Here is a 24340-nt window from a genome sequence, read left to right on the forward strand (position 1 = left end):
TATATAGTTTACACTTGATGATTTCAGTGATATAAGGGAATTACACTTGGGGGTTTATTTGATAGGAATAAAAGTAAGGAGGCAAATATAATTTTTGAAGAAGCTGAAAGAGAGTTATCATAGCTAGAGGGATGGCAGGGCAATGGGAGCTGAAAAAGCCACCTGTGGGGTTCTCTGAGCAGCACTGAGGGTCCAGGTGTGGTGTGGAGGATGCTTTGTGTGCCTAAGGACACAGGATATATCAGTACAGCAAGGGACCAGACAAGGATATATCTGACCACAGTTTCATTTTGCCTTTGTTGCTTCATATAAGTTGATTCATATAAATAAATGGCCCTTTGAAATGGCAGTTTCCCTTTCTTTGATTATCCAAGTCTCTCATAAACATTTTGGAGGACTTAAAACTGTCCACTTGTTTTTCTCCTGCACTTCTAAAAAGATAAGAGCATTGTTTTATTGTGATTTACATTCCCAACATCGGCCAAAATTTCTGAATATAAAAGACTCTAAAAAGATGCTTGTATTTGTAATAAACCACATGAAAATAGATTCTCAATATTGCCTTCAAAATAACATCCTCCTACTTAAATATCAGACCTCTGAAGAGGATTCAGATATGACTCCTTTGTAGCCTCTCCTCTCTCTCCATTTCATTTCCCAGTCAGAGGTTGGGGAATTTTCTGGGACTCTAAGGACCCACTCTCCTTGGCCTTTGCTGCACCTTGATGTAAAGTTCACATTGATCCCCTCTCGCTTTCAGAGGGGAATGGGCAGCCTAAAGGTTGAGGGCAGGTCTGGTCTTCTAGGAAGATACTTGATCTTTGTGGCCCTCTGAAATGCCACATACCTCATCCAACAGAGATACTTCCTACACCTCAGGCCACACAGTGCCCTGTTCCAGTCAAACCAGTAGGAGTCCAGAGTGATGGGTGAAGAGCCAGAGGGTCCAGGGTCAGCTGAGGCTGAAAGTCAGAGGGTTGAGAGTTGGTCTGGAGGCAGATGCATCCCAGCTACAGGGAGAAGAGAGGAGGTCACCTTGATCAGAAGGAGAGAAATAAGGATGGATGTACATGAACAATGATGAAAACCCACCCAGTCCCTTATGACCTCGTGGTTCCCTGGATAAAATCCAGCCTCAAAGCTATAACAGTGAGACTGCCTCTGGGACAAAGGACCCTCAGCAGTAGCTGAGATGCAGAAAATCAGGGCTCTCCCAGGCTCAGGCACAGGTGCAGAGAGAATCCTTTCCTGACAACCTGAGCCCTGAGGTCCCTCCTATGATTCAGGTTGATGTTTCTCTTGCAAATGGACTAAACTTGGAAAACGGAGATGAGAAAGAGTTTCAGCACTATTTATTGAACAGATTGTCTTCTCTAATGATATAAAGTATTACCTTCTTCAAATACTAAATTTCTCTGTGTGTATGTCTTTGTGTCTGTCAGATATTTATATTCTGCCCCATTCTCTCTGTTGTTATACAAGAACATAGTTGATTTTATTGTTTTTAATAACTCACCCCTCACATCAGCCTTCTAGTTCATAAATTTTCTTGCAATGTTCACACACTTACTTTTCCATGTAAAATTTAAAAGCAAATATAAAGTAAAAAATAAACAAGAATTTGTCTCGGGAGACTATCCTATGTGTATAAGACTTATTCTGAATATATTTGAGTGTCTAACATGTGTCAGGCTATCTAAAATAACATGTAAGTGATATTCTTTCTAAATTCATAATCTGGTGGGATTAATACAGAAACTAACAAGGTGTTGAGTAAAAATTATTTAATTAGAAAGTGTAGCCTGTAACCGAACTCCCCACCAGACCAGTTCGATCTCTTTCAGTTTTATACTCCATCCATTCCTGGTTTAATCTACCACACATCCCACCCGCACTCCACTCCTACAGATATTCTTCCCTTTCAGAGTCTCCTTTCCATCCATTTGTAGCTTTTAAGATTGTTCCCTTGTCTGCAGTGGATAAAATGTGAAAGGGTAGTAGGGTTAGGTGGCCAGATGGGAGGAGCACAGTGGATAAAATGTGTCAAAAACTTGGACAAATATTTTCCTCTACGTCTGTCTATCTTTCATCCATATTGAGGATTTTGCGTTTGGAAATCTCTAAATTATAAGTGGCTTGTTTGCTCTCTGCTCTCTTTCTCTCCCTCTCCTTTTTTTGCTGCTATTTCTCAAGAATCCAAATAGGAAAGGAATACGCAGTTAGCATATACATAGGATTAAAATACATTAATTAAATTACATTACATTTAATTAAATTACATTAATTAAATACATTTCTTAGTATTTGCTAAGATTCCCATGTCTAGTAGAAAGTAATCAAACTCAGTTGATTTTCATACTCCCTCTGAAAACTCATTTTCTCCCTTGATAAATCCTAGGCTTTCAAGAAAGATGGCTAGGACAAGCCCCTCCCTCTCCAGTGACTCTCTGAACTTTCTTAATATTCAGACTCATCTATGGACAACTTCTTTTCACAGTCAAGTCACTTAAGAAATTCTGGGAGTTTTTCACCATCAAGAATTATGAGAAATAATTGTGCTGTTTCCAGTAATAATATATGTGAAATCATAATAGGCTAATAGACTTGGTATGATATCTAGCTTTCCTCCTGTGAGCCATAAGTCTGTCTACAGTCTAGCCTGAATTAATAGATCTCCCGCTATGAGGTTCCCTGTCTTCAGTGACTTGATTATTGGCTCCTGAGGGAAAACTGGCCAGAATTCTAGCTCCAGAAATCTCAGATGGCCTTCTAATCTTGTCTGGCTTTTAGTCGTCTAAACCATTGAATCCCATAAACCTACTTCACTCTGGGTTAGTTCAGCTCTGTGCTCAAGTCTGATACCCACTGCAGTGCAGTTTCCTTGGGCCTTGTCGTTTCCAGGCCCCTAGATGAGGAATTCTCATCCTATTCAATCTCAAAATATACATTCTTACTGACTGCAAATTTTTCTGGGTTTCTTTTCATAAACTTGGTCATGAAAATATTAATACAATTCTGACACTAACTGTCAGCTTCTCTCTCCATGCCCCACTCCTAGAAATGAAACGCTTTCACATCCTTGCCTATGATGTGCTGTTTCCAATGCCAAGCGAGGACTATGAACACTCACAGGGTTTGTTGCTGCTGTTGATTGTTTCCCTTAGGATTTGTGCGTCTGGCTGGAGGAGAAGGACCCTGCTCAGGGCGAGTAGAAGTGCATTCTGGAGAAGCCTGGACCCCAGTGTCTGATGGGAACTTCACACTTCCCACAGTCCAGGTCATCTGTGCAGAGCTGGGATGTGGCAAGGCTGTGTCTGTCCTGGGACACATGCCCTTCAGAGAGTCAGATGGCCGGGTCTGGGCTGAAGAGTTCAGGTGTGAGGGGGAGGAGCCTGTGCTCTGGGTCTGCCCCAGAGTGCACTGTCCAGGGGGCAGGTGTCAGCACAGTGGAGCTGCTCAGGTTGTCTGTTCAGGTGAGATGCAGGTCAGGCCTTTCATCTCTGTGAACACCCGGTTCAGGTGAGAAAGTCATGTGATTTTGCTGAAATCCTGTCTTCTTCTACCAGTGTATGCAGAAGTCTGGCTCATGACAAACAGCTCCTCTCAGTGTGAGGGGCAGGTGGAGATGAATATTTCTGGACGATGGAGAGCGCTCTGTGCCTCCCACTGGAGTCTGGCCAACACCAGTGTTGTCTGTCATCAGCTTGGCTCTGGAGTCACCATCTCCAGCCCTAGAACACCACACTTTGGAGAAGCATGTGATCAAATCTCAACAGTCCGATTTCACTGCTCAGGGGCTGAGTCCTTCTTAGGGACATGCCCTGTGACTGCCCTGGGTGGTCTTGACTGTTCCCATGGCAACACAGCCTATGTGATCTGCTCAGGTAAGAGAGGGGGGAAGGGCTACTGGTACTCGTGGAGTGAAATGTCCCCAAGAGCAGAGAGTGAGGGAAACCTGGCTTCAAAAATCGGATATTTCATGGTGAAATCTGCTTCCTCTCATTGTTCATTCATTTTTCAGGTCAGGGCAAGAAGTGTGAAGGGGAATAATATATTTTTAAGCAGCATTATTATTTACAAATAGTCATGGAAAACAAAATACCGGCAGTAAGTGTAGACCTCAGTCATGTTCCCCAACCCAGATAAGCCAAGAGAATATTCCCAGCACTACAGAGTCACTGTTGCCTCCTCGTAACTATGTCCTGTGTCCTCTCCAGTAGAAACAGTTTAACTTCTAGTACCATCGAATATTCACTGGAAGGACTGATGCTGAAGCTGAAGTTGCAGTATTTTGGTCATCTGATGTGAACAGATGACTTGTTGGGAAAGTCTCTGATCCTGGGAAAGATTGGGGGCAGAAGGAGAAGAGGGTGTCAGAGGATGAGATGGCTGGATGGCATTACTGATGCAATGAACATGAACTGGGGCAAACTCCGGGAGATAGTGAGGGACAGGGAGGCCTGGCATGCTGCTGTCCATGGGGTCACAAAGGTTGCACATGACTGGGCAATTGAACAACAACAATAACAACAACCATAGGATATTTTATTGATTTTTGAACTTTATATAAAATCCTGCAGTATGTTTCTTGTGTGTGTGACTTCTTTGACTCAACATTATGTTTGGGATTCACTCATGATGTTGTTTAGAGCAGCTGACTATTCATTTTTATTACTGTAGAGTAGTTCTTTGAATGACAATATACAGTCAAATATACCATTTGACTGATAGTAGAGATTTGAATTGTTTTCTGTCCTTGACTATTACAAATATGATGCTACAACTTACCATGACAATGATTTTGGGTGAAAATCTATGCTATTTATTTAATCCTTGGTCTTTTATTTTCATTTTCTTAATGGTACCATGTTCTTAGATGAGCAAAGTTCTTAATCTTAAGGAAATATAACTTACTAGTTTTTCCCGGTATATTTAGTATTTCTTATATCCTTTTGAAAAGAACTTTGCTTACTCCAAGACCATAAAAACATTCTTCAATAGTATCTTATGGAAGTTTATTTTTCTCTTGCATATAATTGCATATTCCTTCTGAGATTGATATCTATATAAGATAAGGGTCAAGTTTCATATTGACATCTAATTGACTCAGAGTCTTTTTCTGAAAAGATTTTTGTCTCCACTGTGTGCCACCTTTGCCGTAAGGAGAAGGGCATATGTGGCTAAGCCTTTTTTAGACTCTCTGTTCTATTCCATTGTATCATTTATCTATCCTTGCACCAATACTGTATTTTCTTAATTATTGTAATTTTATAGTAAGCTTGGGTAATTTTAATTTGCAGGAGTTACTTTATATTAACTACCTATGTTGCCTTTCTTGCCAACTGTGTTGGTCATCCTTGGCCTTTTGCGTTTAAAAAATATTTTGGAATTATTTTGTTATTTTTCACCAAAAGAAACTTCATAAATGTATTTTGATTGAGATTATATTTAATCTACCAGAAATTTGAGGATGATTGACTTTGACAGTTTTGAGTCTCCCAATTCATTGACATGACATATCCCTCCATTCAGTTAGGTCTATCAGAGGTTTTGCCCATCTTTTACTAGGTTTTCTCCTAGGTGTTTCACTTTTTTGAAATTATTTGTATTTCTTTTAGTGAAAGTATCCTAGGAATTAATTCTTTCTGACTTATTTTCACCCTTTAATATTTTTTTTATTTTGACATAATTTGAGACCTGAAAGTTGCAAAAATAATATAAAAATTCCCAAATGACTTTTACCTGGATCTCCCAATATTAGTATTTTGCTTTAATCTTCCTCTCTCTCTCTGTCCCCCTCCTGCCCGATTTCTCCATAAACATGTAAAGTCTTTCTGAATTGGGTTGCAATCATCATGTCCTTTTATCCCTAAAATAATTCAAGAAATTTCCTTGTTAACCAAAGTTCAGTCAAGTCCTCAGCTGACTTCAACCCCAGATGACATCTAAGTGCAACTACATTAAAGATCCCAAGACACAACTGCCAAGTTGAGTCTTTCTCAAATTACTGATCCAGGAAGACTTAAGAAAATGAAGACTGTGGAGACATGTATATATATAGCTTCAGAGACTGTTTTTATAATTTGTGATACAGCAGTGTAGTCAGAACACTTACTATGTGGCCTGAACTTCTAAATAGGGGTGCATTTGTCCTATGACCTTCCACTTTATTGATTCTCCCTTATGCTGAGCTCATGTCCTGATATGCTCATTCTTCAGTTCTTAATTTCAACTAGTAAGTTTTTCAGCTCTAGAATTTTTATTTGTTGTTGTTATCATTATTTGTTTTTTTTCCATCAGGGTGCACATTTTGTCAGTTAATTCCATGGGCACCTTAATCAAGGCTCTTTAAATTCTCTGTCAAGTAACTCTAGTAGCTGAGTATCCTGGGGAACTGTTTCCAATGTCTACATTTCCTCTTGGTTTCTCATGAGATCTATTTTCAATAAATATCTTTTAAAGTACAGACATTGTAGATGACAAATTGTAGAAATATTTTAGAAAATGTTTTATTTTGCTTCTTCTATTTAGGGATAGATTTAGGGACAGAACTTATTTAACTCATTCTTAGTGCTTGAGACAAAAATTGTGGCACTGTCAGAAGCAGAACTCTCCATAGCGAAGGCGAACACTTCAGTTAGGAAAATTTTACGACTATGTTAACCTGGTCTTCCCTAAAGTCTCAGTGGTAAATAATCCGCTGGCCAATGCAGGAAATACAGGAGATGACATTTCGATTCCTGGTTGGGGAAGATCCCCTGGAGAGGAAATGTCAATCCATTCCAGTATTCTTGCCTTGAAAATCCCATGGACAAGAGGAGTCTGCTGTACTACAGTCCATAGGGTCAAAAAGAGTTGGAAACTACTGAGCAACTGCTGCTGCTGCTGCTAAGTCGCTTCAGTCGTGTCTGACTCTGTGCAACCCCATAGACGGCAGCCCACCAGGCTCCCCTGTTCCTGGGATTCTCCAGGCAAGAACGCTGCAGTGGGTTGCCATTTCCTTCTCCAACTGAGCAACTAAACAACTGCAATAACTGCTATGTTACATTTTTCTTCTCAGACCCCACTGCTTGTTGTTATTTAGTTTAATTCAGTTTCCTGTTTTTCAATCACCAACACCCTGATCATTGCTGTTTCTGCAGGAAACCAGACCCAAGTGCTGCCCCATTGCAATGACTCCCTGTCAGAATCAGCAGGCTCTGCAGCCTCAGAGGAGAGCGCCCCCTACTGCTCAGGTGAGGGTCCCACAGGACAGAAGATCCTTCTCATTCCCCAGGTCACCTTCCCATTGTCCCATTTCTCTCTCCTCAGACAGCAGACAGCTCCGCCTGGTGGCCGGGGGCGGTCCCTGCGCCGGGAGAGTGGAGATCCTTGACCAGGGCTCCTGGGGCACCATCTGTGATGACGGCTGGGACCTGGACGATGCCCGCGTGGTGTGCAGGCAGCTGGGCTGTGTAGACGCCCTCAATGCCATGGGGTCTGCTCACTTCGGGGCAGGATCAGGGCCCATCTGGCTGGACGACCTGAACTGCACAGGAAATGAGTCTCACGTGTGGAGGTGCCCTTCCCAGGGCTGGGGGAGGCACGACTGCAGACACAAGGAGGACGCGGGGGTCGTCTGCTCAGGTCTGCGCTGCGCACTGTCCACAGCCTGGGGGAGGGGTGGGGCCCTGGAGGACGGGGTCTGAGCCCTGAGGAAGAGATGCTGAAAGGACCAGAGTAGGAGGCTTCCTCCCGCGGAGCCTGTCTTTCCAGTAGACGTGAAGACGAGGTGCTTTCACTTCCTCCTGCATCAGCTGAGATTCTGGTCCTTTCTTTTCCCCAGTATTTCCTGGCAGAGCCGTTTCTGACAGTTAACACTTGAAAGCACGGCTCTTTCTGCAGTTACCTGTGGTAGTAACATCTTGAAATCCTTGGCTCCCCCAATTGCGCTAGTAGTAAATAACCTGCCTGCCAATGCAGGACATATAAAAGATGAGAGTTCAGTCCCTGGGTTAGGAAGATCCCCTGGAGGAGGGCATGACAACCCACTCCAGTATTCTTGCCTGAGAATCCCATGGACACAGGAGCCTGACATAGTGAAAACTCAGATTTTTCCTTTACAGTTCTTTTTGCTAGGAGTCTGAAGAGAGTCTCCATGGGCCAACATCCCAGGGTCCACAGGGCTGTGTTCTTCCTGGAGTCTCTGGGAGGACTCCTTTCCCAGCCTTTTGTGGTTTCTGTGTGGCCTCATTGCTTGGCTCAGAGCCCTCTTCTTCAACAACAGTGCCTCTTCCAACCATTCTCCCTCACTCACATTTCCCTCTGACTGGAGCTGGAAAAGATGATGCATTTCTCAGTGTAGAGGGTTTAAAGATGTGTTAGACGGGGCTCACATAGTTACTCCTCAATATTTGAGCTTTATCTCTCCATCCCAAGGTCCTTATTAATCACATCTGTAAAGTCCCTTTTGAAATCTGAGGTATCATGTCACAGGTTCTGGGATTAGGCTGTGGACACCTCTGGGGGTCCATTAGTTTGCCAACCACCTCAGTGTCCACATCACATTCTGTTCTTTTAGAAATTTTGTCAGGAAGCAGGGATCAGCTCCTATCACTGCAGGTGCCCAAGTTGGCCTTGCTCTCTGTTCATATCTACACTGTTGTGGCAGAAATAGGTGTACAGACGTTAATGCACAAAGTCAGGTGAAAGGGAGGCAAAAGTCAGTCTTGTCACCCAGTGGGTATTTCCTCTGCTGGGTCAGGGGTGTGTGGTCACTATTTCTGGGGGAGAGGAAAACCCAGAGCACTGAGTGCAGTGCTCACTGTGTCCCATCTCCTCTGTTTCAGTCTTAGAGTTCCTGGCCCTCAGGATGGTGAGCGAGGACCAGCAGTGTGCTGGGTGGCTGGAAGTTTTCTACAACGGGACCTGGGACAGTGTCTGCCTCAGCCCCATGGAAGACATCACCGTGTCCATGATCTGCAGACAGCTTGGCTGTGGGGACAGCGGAAATCTCAACTCTTCTGTTGCTCTTAGGGAAGGCTCTAGACCCCGCTGGGTAGATGGAATCCAGTGCCGGAGAGCTGATACCTCTCTCTGGCAGTGCCCTTCTGACTCGTGGAATTACAACTCGTGCTCTCCCAAGGAGGAAGCCTATATCTCGTGTGCAGGTGACTTACTGTCTGTTTCTGTGTCACTCCCAACCATGTAGGGTGCTGTTAGTATGATTTCATATTTTCAGATCTAATTGATGGGTTTTGGTTGAGTCTACAAAATGTAGGTGTATATTTGTATTTGTCTCTGTGTCTGTTTGTTTGCTTTTGTTATGACAAGCAACTAATTAGATAAAGTAATTCCAGCTGCTGATAAGATGCAGTGAACCTCTCAGCCAAGTAGCTGATGTAGCTTCTGTGGTCTCTTGTCATTTGACTGTGACAAAAAACCTTAGATACTCATGTTTGGGGACAAGACCACCCCCAGCTGTCCCTGAACCAGAGCTTCCCATTGTTGCTTCTGCAGAAAAAACACCCAAGAGCTGTCCAGCTGCTGCCCCCTGCACAGGTACGTCAGCCCCGCCCCCTCCCCAGGGCCCCAGGGGCTCCTTCCTCCCACCAGGGGAGTCACAGGAGGGGCTGCTGCCTTTTCAGACAGAGAGAAGCTCCGGCTCAGGGGAGGAGACAGCGAGTGCTCAGGGTGGGTGGAGGTCTGGCACAGCGGCTCCTGGGGCACCGTGTGCGATGACTCCTGGAGCCTGGCAGAGGCCGAGGTGGTGTGTCAGCAGCTGGGCTGTGGCCCGGCCCTGGAAACGGGAGCATCTGGCTGGACGAGGTGCGGTGCGGGGGCCAGGAGTCCTCCCTGTGGGACTGTGCTGCGGAGCCCTGGGGGCAGAGCGACTGCAAGCACGAGGAGGATGCTGGTGTGAGGTGCTCTGGTGAGTGAGGGGCTCGGGGTCCGTCCTGGGTGAGCTGGGGCAGCACGGGGGCAGTGGGCTGGTCAGGGCATAGTGGGGATTTTGTATTCACACAGTGTCCCAGTGCTGGGGCTCTGATCTAGGACGGGGGAGCTGGGAGGACTGGACCCTGGTGTTTTGGAGACTGAGGGGTGACTTCAGGCTCAAGAAGGAAAATAGGGCTGCCCTGCATTCTGGCCAATTCCCTTTACCCAAACTCCTCTTTTTCCCTTTAGGTGCAAGGACATCATTGCCCCCAAATACAGCAGGTATTGTGATCCATCTATGGGCAGGGGAGAGTACTCAGATTCTGGGGACCTGTTCTGTGGGTTCTCTGACAGCTAAGGAGAGGAAAGAGTCTGAGGAGCCCCTGGCTTTTGGGGAGAAGCCAGAGTGTTATGTTGGGGAATTCCCCTACTCTGGTTCCTGGAGTCAGAAGGTTCTCATGCCTGGGGTCCAAGTGGCTCTGGTTCCCATGTTGCAGAATCTAAGGCTCTCCCACCTGCCCCTGTGTGTTGCTCCTCATCAGTGAGGCGCAGGTCCCAGGACTGTTTGATGCTCTGTCTTTTGAAGCCCAGGGAGAGGGGATGAGCCGGGTCCTCAGAGGCAGTTTAGGCAGGGCAGCTCCCTGACAATCCCTGGCTCTGCCTCGGGGCCACACTGGCAGGAGTGAGGTTGGCTTGTCTCAGGACGAGACCCGGAGGAGCTCAGTCACTGTCAGTGCACTTGTATCTGAGGCTGGGACGCCATTGTCCAGAGCGCCTGGAAATTCTGGCACAGAGGGTTTCTCTGCCCAGGACCTTCTCCAACCCTCTTTCCTGTTCTCCTTAGGGACCAGACCAGCCTCGAATCCTCTCCCAGGCATCTTCTCCCTGCCTGGGGCCCTCTGCCTCATCCTGGGGGCCCTTTTCTTCCTGGTCCTCGTCATCTTGGTGACTCAGGTGCTCAGATGGAGAGCAGAGCGCAGAGGTGGGCTGCAGGGGGAACTGGGGACCAGGGAGCGTGTGTGCAGGCAGGAGATGGGGCAGGGGTGAGGAGGGGAGCCTGGGCCAGGTCTCTGTTCTGAGTTGCAGACTCCATGTGCTCTGTGCTGAGCTCTAAGGGTTGAATAGACAGAGAACTGGGGTGTGAACTCTCATAAGTCATGGCCTCTAACAAACACATGAAAACATGCTCAACATCACTCATTAGCAGAGAAATGCAAATCAAGACCACAATGAGGTACCATTACACACCAGTCAGGATGGCTGCTATCCAAAAGTCTACAAGCAACAAATGCTGGAGAGGGTGTGGAGAAAAGGGAACCCTCTTACACTGTTGGTGGGAATGCAAACTAGTATAGCCGTTATGGAGAACAGTGTGGAGATTTCTTAAGAAACTGGAAATAGAACTGCCATATGACCCAGCAATCCCACTCCTAGGCATACACACCGAGGAAACCAGAACTTAAAGAGACACATGTACCCCAATGTTCATCGCAGCACTGTTTATAATAGCCAGGACATGGAAGCAACCTAGATGCCCATCAGCAGACGAATGGATAAGGAAGCTGTGGTACATATACACCATGGAATATTACTCAGCCATTAAAAAGAATTCATTTGAATCAGTTCTAATGAGATGGATGCAACTGGAGTCTATTATACAGAGAGAAGTAAGCCAGAAAGATAAAGACCATTACAGTATACTAACACATATATATGGAACTTAGAAAGATGGTAATGATAACCCTATATGCAAAACAGAAAAAGAGACACAGATGTACAGAACAAACTTTTGGACTCTGTGGGAGAAGGTGAGGGTGGGATCTTTCAAGAGATCAGCATTGAAACATGTATATTATCTAGGGTGAAACAGATCACCAGCCCAGGTTGGATGCATGAGACAAGTGCTCGGGCCTGGTGCACTGGGAAAACCCAGAAGGATCAGGAAGGATCAGAAGGTGGGAGGGGGGATCGGGATGGGGAATACATGTAAATCCATGGCTGATTCATGTCAATATATGACAAAAACCACTACAATATTGTAAAATAATTAGCCTCCAACTAATAAAAATAAATGAAAAATAAATAAATAAATAAAATTAAAAAAAGAAAAAAAAAAGTCATGGCCTGTCTTATGAGACCAAAAAGAGTTGGGGCTGAACTGTGGATTCAGGTCAGACAGGGGAGAAGGTGCCGAAATGGTACACGGAGTGGGAGACAATGCCAAGGTTCAGGCAGCCCCCGTGTGAGCACAGGGGAGATGAAGGGTGGGTCTGCTGGATCGGGGTGTCTGGGACAACATCTCTGACCTGCTGGGGCATCTCTCAGCCTTATCCAGCTATGAAGGTGCTCTTGCTGTATAAGGAGCTCGATTACCTTGTGACTCAGAAGGAGGGTCTTCTGGGCAGCCCAGGTGGGTGTCTCTGCCTGCCCTCCTGGGCACCCTGGTTGTCACCACCCACTGGCTGTGCACATCTTCTCAGCATCAGCAGACTCCACTCGTGCCCCAGGCTCACAGAGGTGGCTCCTTCAAAGTGGCAGGATGGCCTCTCACAGCCCCGTAGCCCCCAGCCTCTGTCTACATTGCAGGAGCCAGGCCTGTCCCTTCTCAGCCTTAACACAGGTCCCATGGGTGTGGGGAGGGTCATTCTGTGTGTTGGTTTTCTCCACTTTAGGCTTCCTGTCAGATGGTGAGGACAGCCATGACTCCAGATCTGCTCCAGGTAATAGAGGTGAACCTGCTTCAGCTGAGTGTTGGGGAGGAGAGTTTTCCTCTTCATAGAGAGGAGATGTAAGGGGAACAGTTTCCCTTTGATGGACCAGAGGCATCCCTTGTGTCCAGATAGGGTCTGTCCTTTTCCTTCTCTGGCTGTTCTATGATGTCTCACATTTGGGGCTGGGCTTTCTGTGTCCAGAATCACAGGAGACACACACTGGTTTTAAAAATAACATCTGTAAAGCACAGTTTGTCAAAATACTTTAGTAATGTTCAATGGTGGGAGAGTTGCTTTGAGATATATACTTTCAATCAGGAAATATTAAGATATGTAAAAGCATGTTTTAGTTTATGGACACATCAAAATGAAACATGGTCTCAAAAAAAAATCTTTTGAAACAAGGAGTGACAGGTGCCTCTATTTAGCAGCTCAAAAACTCTGGGTCAGAAGGGATCTTAGTATTTCCCAGATCAACCCACTTATACTGTGGTTTCATCTGACCCCTGCTCTTCCCTTAGAAGCCCCAGATCAGAGGACTGATGCCCGTGGTGAGGATTATGATGATGTTGAAGAGGTACCAGTGCCTGGATCTCCTCCTGCCTCTCAGGGGAGCAAGGAGGAAGTGCTCCCATAGAAAGAAGATGGGATAAGGCCTCAGACAGGTGAGTGGGGTTAGCTGATCCCTTGTAATCTTTGGTCTCTGTCCAGAAAAGGGTGAATTTGAGCTCCTCAATGCCAAGCATCTCTACAGTTTCAAAACATGGGTAATCTCATGCATTTAATGGGCTTCCCTGGTGGCTCAGATGGTAAAGAATCTGCAACTCAGGAGACCGGGGTTTGATCCCTGGATCAGGAAGATCCCCTGGAGAAGGGAACGGCTGCCCTCTCCAGTATTCTTGCCTGGAGAATCCCATGGATAGAGGAGCCTGGCAGGCTATAGTTCATAGGGTTGCAAAGAGTCAGACTCAGCTGAATAACTAGCACTTCACTTCACAACCATATGCTATCTTTAATGCTGTCAAACTCCTTGGGGATGAGGAATCACTGTACCTTCAGCATTTATGTCTTCATAATGCATGGAGAAGGGAATGGCAACCCACTCCAGTACTCTTGCCTGGAAAATCCCATGGACGGAGGAGCCTGGTAGTGTACAGTCCATGGGGTCGTGAATAGTCAGACCCGACTGAGCAACTTCACTTTAATTTTCATTTTCCTGCATTGGAGAAGGAAATGGCAACCCACTCCAGTATTCTTGGCTGGAGAATCCCAGGGACAGAGGAGCCTGGTAGGCTGCCATCTATGGGGTCGCACAGAGTTGGACATGACTGACTCAACTTAGCAGGAGCCGCAGCTCCATAATGCAACATAAATTTTCACTTTATATGTGATATGCTTGCATTAAAATTTATAGATTAGGGACTTTTCTGATAATCCAGTGGTTAGGACTCTGTACATTCAGTGCTAGGGCCTGGGTTCAATCCCTGGTCAAGGAATTAAGATCCCACAAGCATTGTGCAGTGGTCAAAAGAAATAGATAGTTTATAGATTAATTGAGTATATTTACCAAATCCAAAGATAGACAAGTGTTTTGATAACATCTCTGTGCTGCCTTGTATATGAAAGATAGAGATTTAAAAAATGTATTGCAGTATTGAAATTTGTGAGGCATTCTGATAATTTAAAATGAGCTCTGTTTGTAAGGTTGCAATGACATGTACAAAGTCTATGGTATATGGTGGCCTTAACATTAAGCCATGTTGGTAGATCATTGTGTTGGGGGAGTGTGTGATTTCCTTGGTGCTGTCTTGCTGCAGCAAAAATTTGAAGTGACAGATGGACCAGAGTTACAGCTCAGTTACAGCTCAGTTTTATTTGGCAAGCAAAGGAAAATACATCCTTGAGGTGTGAGGGCAGGTCGACCCAAAAGAAGCAAAGAGAGGCGACGAGAGAAGCTCAATTTTGGTTCCTCTTTTTATGTGTTTTATCTCCTCCCCTGAGCCTGCCCTAGGTACTCTGGGCTAGCCAGGAGGGCTGTTTGTTTCACCTGAGGTACTCGCTCCAATCCTTGGACCTTTTTTTGTTCTATTTTCATGGATATTTCCCTTCTTTGTCTTTTAGCCACCGCCATTCTGGACTGCTTTTTCCCATTCTAACTACCTAACAATTGATTCAGAGTTTGTGATCAGCTAAGGTCTAATTTCCTCCAGATATTTTAGTGGTCAAGAGAAAACATTCTTTCTCTGGAAAGGAGTATTTCTCCATCTGAGGGCCTATGTGCTCCCTAGGGAGGGGCCATCTGTGGATGCACCCGTGATACTATTTGTAGACATTTAGGAGCATGCATCAAGGCTACTAAGAGCAGAGTTGGTTTGTGAGTGAGGAACTCAGAATTTTCCTGTCTCCACTCCCCCTCTAATTGTGATTTCAGGTCTGTCAGTTGTGAAAGGAGAACATTTAAATTCATTGTTAGGCTCTTACCATTCCTGGGCATTTCGTTGCTGATTGTGTGGCCTGGAGGCAGGTCTTCACAGAGGTCCAGTGTGAGCACAGGTCTCCTGTGATGCAGGGTTTCCACGTGAGCTGAGGCCCCAGAGACCACATGGACCAGATCTGAGAGGACAGCTGGGATCCATCCTCACTGTAACTGACGTGAAATAGTCTGAGCATCCCTGCCCACACCTCGGTCCCAGGGATGGTTTGTTATCACAACTTGCTTAACTCACTTCCTCCACACTGTTTGGTCCCCTTGTCTCAGTTCTAATCATAGTTTTCTTTACTATTTCAGGCTCTTCTCTGAATGTCTTTAGAGAGGAAGCTGATCCTGGGGAAGGAGAAGAGAGCACCTGGCTGCTCCAGGGGGAGAAAAGGGACCCTGGATATGATTTTAAACTCAGTGCCCCTGGAACCTCCAGAGTGACTTTCCTGTGACTTGTATTATATACAAGATGATGCCTCAGATATTCTAATTGTCTGTATTTCAATAGAGTAGTGCTGACTTGTGATTGTGTTATATGGAAATTGCTCAAAATGAAATATTCTGAATAAAGTAGTTTTTTTTTTTTTTTTTTGCTTTGTTAATAGTCACCAAGTTCCATGTCAAATGCTTTTAGAGGATTGGTCCTCAAACACCATTTTCCTCAAAGGAAATACAAGATGAGTGCACTGCCCTGTTTTCTCACCTTCTTCAAAGGCTAATGAGGGCATGAATTTGCCTGGGATCACAGATGCTCCAGGTCACTCTTAGAAAAAGCATCTAAAATTGGTCCACATTCACACCCTCCTTCCTAGCAAGATGACTTTTAAAAATGTTCTTGACCAAAAAGTATAGTCAGAACCTGGTAGAGTTATTTTATTTGGTGGGAATGCTTAAGACTTCAAGCCCTAGAGATACAGCATCTCAGTAACTCTGAAAAAACTGCTCCAAAGAGGCACAGGGGAAGTAGGCTATATACAAGTTTGCAACAAAGGGAGCAGGCAGTCTGAACATCAAAGATCAGGTATCAAGTTAAGGAATTTAGCATTGTATGTATGCGAAGATGCAAGCCTCTGGACTTACTGAATTCAATTCTTTCATATGCATACCAGCTATCTGGGGCCAATCCTGTTTCCTTGTTCACCTTTAGGAGTGGCAGTTGGCTGCTTCTTGCATTCCCCCAGCTCCTCCGCAATCACCATGGGGAGTGGGAGCATCCCCTGGATCAGTTTTGGGAGCCCTCATTCACAATTGGAGACCAGAAATCATTGATGGCTGTGACATTTCTTGTTTGTTGATACTGCAGGAGATATTCTCATTTCACAAACTCATGGTAAAAACCCAATCCTGAACATTCCTGTATGTTCTTCCCTGAGATGTCACATCACCTGTTTTTAACCTGTTCCTGGGCACCAGACTTGGGTGTGGGTTTCAAAGTGGGAGTTTGCTGGTGGGAGAGATTGAATACAGCTTTCCTTATCCTGCCTAAATTTTCATGGGCCAGTTTAAACTCTAACTCTAGGTAACTACCTCTGCCTTTTCATCTCTCATTCCCTAGGTTACTTTATCTGTTTATTCCTCAAGCAGATATAGATTCCTCCTTGCTCTCCTCCCATGTCTAGTTGGTTATCAAATCCTTCGGAATCCATTCTTTCCATCCCTTCCTATTGTTTCTTCAGGACCTTGCCATTTTTTGTCTGTCCAATTATCTATCCTTCTGAGCAAATTATATCAGCTCATATCTCTCTCTCAGTTGATAGATGGCAAATTGGTGTTCACCCACACCCTGCATCCACATGGGACAAGAGGGCAAGAAAGTGGAGACTTAGGCAGAGGGGATCCAGAAGAAGGGATAGATGGGAAAATCAGGTGCGTTTGTCTATTTACATTTCAAAGATGTGGATGGAGGGGTCTGATATGATTGAATTCTTAAAGGAAGAATTTTAGACTAATGCGCTCCTCTGAAAACATACTGTTTCAAGATTGCTTTTGAAGAAGGAATTCATAGGGCCTGGACTCCATCTCAGGCCTGTCTGTGCTGATCGTGCACGGCCACCTCTCCAGTGGACTCTGAACTCTGTGCTTAGTGCCTGTGGGAATGACAATGGAAGGATAAGACCCCCCTCTGGGCAGGGGAATGTTGAAGAAGAGAAAACAGACACTAATCACCCCTGCCTCCGGACACTATCTATCAGAATGTAAGCACAGGCTTATCGGTTATTAACTATTTGGAATGTAACTGCGGGCTTATTGATTATTGACTGTTTGAACACATAACACGTGAATGATGGGGTTATTGTAGTTGTATTTACCCTTCCTTTGTTTATGTAAGTCTCAAGGGAATTGGGGTAGTGGGTTTGGACGCGTACACATGGGGTATAAAAGATTTTCACAAATGTTGGTCGGGGTCCTTGGCTAAGAGGAGACTCTGCCTTGGGCCCGCCGGTGTAATAAACTGCACTCCACTATCTGCATTGTCCTTCTGAGTGAGTTTGTTTCCCGGAAAGCGTGGCTATAACACTTTAATCTGGTTACTACTGAAAATGTAAACATGATCCTGCTGTGACTCTTCAGGGTAGAGAGAGCTGTCATGTGGGAGTGGCCAAGTAAAGATTACATTTCACAACACCACCGCCCCCACCCCCCAATTCCACTGTGGACATGTGGAGAGGCTGTTGAGCTAATATAAGACCTGAGAGTGATGGCCTGTTTTTTTTTTTTTTTTCATTTATTTTTACTAGTTGGAGGGTAATTACTTTGCAATATTGTAGTGGTTTTTGCCATACATTGACATGAATTAGCCATGGATTTACATGTGCTCCCCATCCTGAACCCCCCTCCCACCTCCCTCCCCATCCCATCCCTCTGGGTCATGCCAGTGCACCAGCCCCGAGCACTTGTCTCATGCATCCAACCTTGACTGGTGATCTGTTTCACACTTGATAATATACATGTTTCAATGCTGTTCTCTCAGGTCATCCCACCTTTGCCTTCTCCCATAGAGTCCAAAAGTCTGTTCTATACATCTGTGTCTCTTTTTCTGTCTTGCATATAGGGTTATCGTTATCATCTTTGTAAATTCCATATATATGTGTTAGTATGCTGTATTGGTGTTCATCTTTCTGGCTTACTTCACTCTGTATAATGGGCTCCAGTTTTATCCATCTCATTAGAACTGATTCAAATGTATTCTTTTTAATGGCTGAGTAATATTCCATTGTGTGTATGTACTACAGCTTCCTTATCCATTCGTCTGCTGATGGGCATCTAGGTTGCTTCCATGTCCTGGCTATTATAAACAGTGCTGCGATGAACATTGGGGTACATGTGTCTCTTTAAGTTTTGGTTTCCTCAGTGTGTATGCCCAGGAGTGGGATTGCTGGGTCATATGGCAGTTCTATTTCCAGTTTTTTAAAGAATCTCCACACTGTTCTCCATAGTGGCTGTACTAGTTTGCATTCCCACCAACAGTGTAAGAGGGTTCCCTTTTCTCCACAACCTCTCCAGCATTTGTTGCTTGTAGACTTTTGGATAGCAGCCATCCTGACTGGTGTGTAATGGTACCTCATTGTGGTCTTGATTTGCATTTCTCTGATAATGAGTGATGTTGAGCATCTTTTCATGTGTTTGTTAGCCTGATGGCCTGGTTGTGAGTTGAACCCTCCCAGTTCCTGGCTGATGGCTCTGCATGGTGTCCAGGGCTCTGACCTACAGTCACGCTTGCAGTCTTCATAGTTCTAGACTGTGCTTGGGGATGGGAAGATGCCCAGGACTTCTCCCAGGGCAGCTTACATGGCTATTCACCATTGGGAAGTGATGAAGTAAATGACATATGGTGAAAGAAATAAAGTAGACCCACCAAGAAGTTCAGGTAACTCCAAAAAATGCAGATAAACAATCAAATTCAGGGAAAGAATATGTGAACAAAATAAGATTTAAAAATTATTATTTATTATTATTATTGTTTTCAATTTTTGGTTTCACTGGGTCTTTGTTGACACACATGGGCTTTCTCTAGTTGCAGCAAGCAGGCACTACTCTTCTTTGTGGACGGCAGGCCTCACCATGTGGGGGCTGCTCTTGTTGTGGAGCATAGGCTCTAGGTGCACAGGCTTCAGTAGTTGTAGCATGCCAGCTCCTATCAGCAGTTTGCGGGTCCTAGAGCACAGAGTAGTTGTGCACAGGTTCTGAGTTGCTCCGCAGAATAAATTCAGTTTTTTTTTTTTTTTTCTGTACGGAGACTGAAATCATAAAAATGGAAGCAAAAAGGGAGTTTGCTGATGGTTTAGTGGTTAGGATTCAATGCTTTCACTGCTGTGCTTGTATTCTATCCTGGTCAGACAACTGTGCAATGAGGCAAAAAAAGAGATTCCTCAAGCTGTGCAATGAGGCAAAAAAAAAAAAAGAGAAGGAACCAAACAGAAATTCTGTTGCTTAAGGTTACAATGAATGAAATGCAACAAAATAAAAAGCGCTACAGAGACCATCAGCAACAGCAGAAGAATCTTTGAGGCACAAGATGAGAAAATTGAAATTAGCCAGCCAGAGGACAAAGAAGAAAAAAGAATGAAAAAGTGTGAAAGAACCTGTGCGAACTTTGGGATGACATTCACAGTAACAACCTGCACTTTATTGGGGTCCCAGAAGGAGAAGAGAGGGAGGAAGGGACAGAGATTGTACTTAAAGAAATAATACCAGGTAAGTTACACATCTGATGAGACTTAGGCATCCAAGTTCATGTAGCTAATAGGTCACCCCTCAGAGTTCACTCAAAATGATCGTCTCCAAGACACACTGTTTATAATCAAGACAAAGAGACAATTTTAGAAGCATCAAGAGAAAAGCAAATGCTCACAAAAAAGAAATTCCCTTATGAATATCAGTGGATTTCTCAGAAGAAAGCTATTAAACCAGGAGAGAAAGGGATGATATATTTAAACTGATGAAAGTAAACCTGCCAGCCAAGAATATTTTTCTCAGGAAGGTTGTCTTTCAGAAATGAAGATGAGATAAAGACTTTCCCAAATAAACAACAGTTGAGGGAGTTCACCAACACAGGTTTATCTTACAAGATTGCCGGAGGGAGTTCTTCAAGCTAAATGAAGAATGTTAATTATTATATGAAAGAAGTGAAATTATACAACAGACTTGTAAATGTAAATGTGTAACCCAGTACAGAATACTCTAACACTGAATATGGTAGTGTGTTAACCAGTTAGCTCTAGTCTAGGGGAAGTATTAAAATAACTATAGAGAAAAATATTTTGTTAGTGATATGCAATATAAAGAGAGGCAAATTTTGACATCAAAAACAGAAAGTGTAGGGAGGGGATCAAAAGGTAGAGCTTTTGTATGTGATTGAAATTAATTTGTTATCAGTGTAATAGAGACTACTATGTCTATAAGATGTTTTATGTGAGCCATGAGGCAACAAAAATGTAAAAACCTACAGTATATTCACAAAAAGTAAAGAGAAAAAAAATCAAAGCACATCATTATTCAAAATCATCCGTTCACTGTTCTAACTGTTGGACAGAACAGTTGAATTGTCTTGGTCTCTACAGCATCCTTCATGATCAGCTCCAGAGGACTCTCCTTTCACAAAATAAAAGACTATTTAGTCTGTTTGTTATGACAAGCCAAAGAACTCTTTCTGCACCTCATCTCCTTCCTTACATCATACAGATGGTGCAGCTGTACTTTTTTAATTGAAAATTTTCTAGTACAGCCACTATGGAAAACAGTGTGGAGATTCCTTAAAAAACTGGAAATAGAACTGCCATATGACCCAGCAATCCCACTTCTGGGCATACACACTGAGGAAACCAGATCTGAAAGAGACACGTGCACCCCAATGTTCATAGCAGCACTGTTTATAATAGCCAGGACATGGAAGCAACCTAGATGCCCATCAGCAGATGAATGGATAAGGAAGCTGTGGTACATATACACCATGGAATATTACTCAGCCGTCAAAAAGAATTCATTTGAACCAGTCCTAATGAGATGGATGAAACTGGAGCCCCTTATACAGAGTGAAGTAAGCCAGAAAGATAAAGAACATTACAGCATACTAACACATATATATGGAATTTAGAAAGATGGTAACGATAACCCTATATGCAAAACAGAAAATGAGACACAGAAATACAGAACAGACTTTTGAACTCTGTGGGAGAAGGTGAGGGTGGGATGTTTCAAAAGAACAGCATGTATACTATCTAGGGTGAAACAGATCACCAGCCCAGGTGGGATGCATGAGACAAGTGCTCGGGCCTGGTACACTGGGAAGACCCAGAGGAATCGGGTGGAGAGGGAGGTGGGAGGGGGGATCGGGATGGGGAATAAGTGTAAATCTATGGCTGATTCATATCAATGTATGACAAAACCCACTGAAATGTTGTGAAGTAATTAGCCTCCAACTAATAAAAAAATTAAAAAAAAGAAAAAAAAAAGAAAAAAAAAAAAAAAGAAAATTTTCATCCTGTGATATTCCTGTGTGGTTTTAATTGAAAAACTGCCAAATCATAAATCATCCCAATACCCTGTCTCTTCTGTTGGTTCTGATACCCTTAATAAGAAGCCACATGTGAGTGTGTTGTGGTTTGTCTTGTGTAACCTTAGAGATAGAGATTTGCAGAGTTCGTTGTGATGTATCTGATGGTGATGTGTGCCTTCTTTTTGAAAGTCAAATTTTGCCTTGTTAATTGCTGAAAGCATTTGCCTTTAAAACAAAGATATCAATTAGCTAAATGATGTCCTCAAAACTAGTTCTTTATATTTAAGATACTTTCTTTTAAAAGTCTAGCATAGTGCCATTCAGTCATTCAATAAACATTAGCTGAGCATCTATTAACTTATAGAGAGTGGAGATACAGAGCTTATACACAGGAACAGGCCTCACTCCAATCCTGGGCCCTGGCAGGGCCTCAGCAGATGCCTGCAGCCTGTAAGAGCCTTGGATAGCATGCCCAGATGCGGAAGGATTCGATGATAAGGGAAAGAGAATCTGTTCACAGACTTTTAGATGTTAAAGGAGGAATACATGTTGCTGTGTTTCCAGAGATCTTAGGCTGGCCTGCAGGCTGGACTCAGCTGCACCAAAGTTCCATGTGCAACAGAGCATCAGTTCACAGAGTTCAAGTCTGAGCAACCACTCAGCCTTTGAACTATGAGGGCCACTCCAGTGGCACTAATCTTGTGTTTAACAGGCTTAAGAATGACCACCCACAGGAGCTCAATAGCTCTCGAGTTGGTCATTACATCAACTCTGAGCAGAAGTGGATTAACCATGAAGCTAATGAAGCTTCACTTTCACAGCCTGTCCTTACACCAGCCCCTTCCAAGTCCCATGAGGGAAGCCCTAGGGCTGTGCTCACAAGGATATAGGTTTTGAAACAGCCATTTTCTTGAGATGAGGAAAAAAATATTCAGCAAAATCATTTCTTAACCAAATGTGAAGTAGTTAATTAAGTGCATGGAGCACTAAATCCAGGAATCAAATTTGTTCAGGAAATCAAGAAAAAACTTAGGGGGCTTAGAAAGTACATGCTGCCTTTTCATTAGCACATTATTGGTGGAAGGTAAAAACAGGATCAAAGATGATGAACTGACTAACTCAGAGGAAAGAAAAGCTGTTTAAGGAAGAAGGTCAAGATGCTAAGAGACAAATTCGGAAAACTGAGCCTGACTGTCAGCACACAGTGATGTAAAGGGAACAGGAGATGCACCAGGGCGGGTGCACTTAGACAGAACTTACATCTAGTTGTTGGTCAGTCAGAAATGGTGACTGAGAAACACCCAAATCCAAGAGAGGAAACAAGGTGCGACCTGAGGGAGCAGCTTGGGATGAAGACACAGAAGGAAGAGGAGATCCAGGAAAGTACCTGCTTCATGTGACACATTCTGTCTTCTTTTCAAGTCTTCTTTCTCCGTTGTATCCATCAGAGGAGACTCTGTTATGCTGCTGGAAAAAAGGACCCCCAAATCTCTGTCACATACACACACATATATACACACACAGACACAAATGCACACATACAGACACACTCATATAGAGACACACAAACACTCATCACAACCTACAGATGTTTGTGATCAGTGAGGCTCTTGCACATGCACCATCTGGAACATGCAGCTTCTGTGACAGGAAAAAGAGAGAGACTACAGAGTCACATTTGGGCTTTTCATGCCTCCACTCGGAAGTGGCACAGGTAAAAACATTCATGTTTCATTGGCCAGAATGAGTCACTGGGGAGTAGAAATACAGCTATTTGACAAGTATTACTGCCTATCCACATCCTTCAGTAGACCTCTTGCAAGCAGTGCTGTCAGTTTTTTCTCACCTTGGAGAAGCTTCTGAGGTACAGCTCTGTGCAGAGATTGAAAGTGATCTGACCCTCTGGAGTGGGCTTGAAGGCATTTTATATTTGGCTCCTTTGGCTGGTGTGTCTCTGACTCCTTACTCCACCGAAGCCTGTGCTGAGTGGGATTAGTCAGATTTGTGTCTTCCCTGCCTCCACCACCCTTCCCCACTCAGTATCACTAACTGCGTAGTGATTTTCAGCATTTGTTCATGTGTTCATTTCTCATCCAATATTTGTTAAACTCCTTCTATGTGCCTTTACTTGACCCTATAGAGACATTGAAGAACAACACACAATGCTTGCTCTCAAGAAGCCCCCACTTTAGAGACAATAAGAAAATTTTTACAGACTGAAAAGACACAGCAGTAATTTTGAGCTGGAGGAATTAGAAAGAGTTCACAGAGGTGACAACTCTGTGCATTTAAAAGCAGGGAAAGATATACATATTTTCTTTCTGTAGTGGGCTTGAAAATATGTCCTCTAGAATTCAAATATGCATAAATGTAATATTTGCTATTTTTATAACTGATTTCATCTTATGCAGTAGCAAGTGGTGTTTGCACGGATTGAAAGTTCCACAAAGTTAACACAGACTCTCCCATTTAAACTTGCAGACTCTCCCATTTAAAATTTGTCCCCCAAGTTAGCTCGGGTTTATGGTAATAATTATCTTGTCGACTCTAGTTGAAGCTCCCTGCTGAGACTGGTTTTCCTATATTTAAGGAGACATCTTGTCTCTCCTCCTACAGATGGTGTCTGGGGTGGGAGGGTCTCCTTACTTCCCAACAGCAGTGGGGAAGGGTCCTTGGTCTGCATGCTCTCCACTTAGAATCTGCTTATCTTTGATTTAGTAGCTTTGATTGCTCTGGTCT

General features: G+C 44.0%; 1 long non-coding RNA gene and 1 pseudogene across 1 annotated transcript; one reads left to right on the forward strand and one right to left on the reverse strand.

The window, feature by feature from the left end:
- LOC122679860 overlaps window positions 1–15639 on the forward strand; it is a 51555-nt pseudogene extending 35916 nt beyond the window's left edge.
- A 3391-nt stretch (window positions 15640–19030) lies between these two features.
- Window positions 19031–23242, reverse strand: LOC122679864. The gene is made up of 3 exons (XR_006336560.1): window positions 23188–23242; window positions 22989–23068; window positions 19031–19343 (listed from the first exon to the last, which is right to left on the reverse strand). It is a non-coding gene; the product is annotated as an uncharacterized LOC122679864 (long non-coding RNA).
- Window positions 23243–24340: the final 1098 nt, after the last annotated feature.

Source organism: Cervus elaphus, chromosome 22 (genome assembly GCF_910594005.1).
Source record: "Cervus elaphus chromosome 22, mCerEla1.1, whole genome shotgun sequence".
NCBI classification, from domain to species: domain Eukaryota; kingdom Metazoa; phylum Chordata; class Mammalia; order Artiodactyla; family Cervidae; genus Cervus; species Cervus elaphus.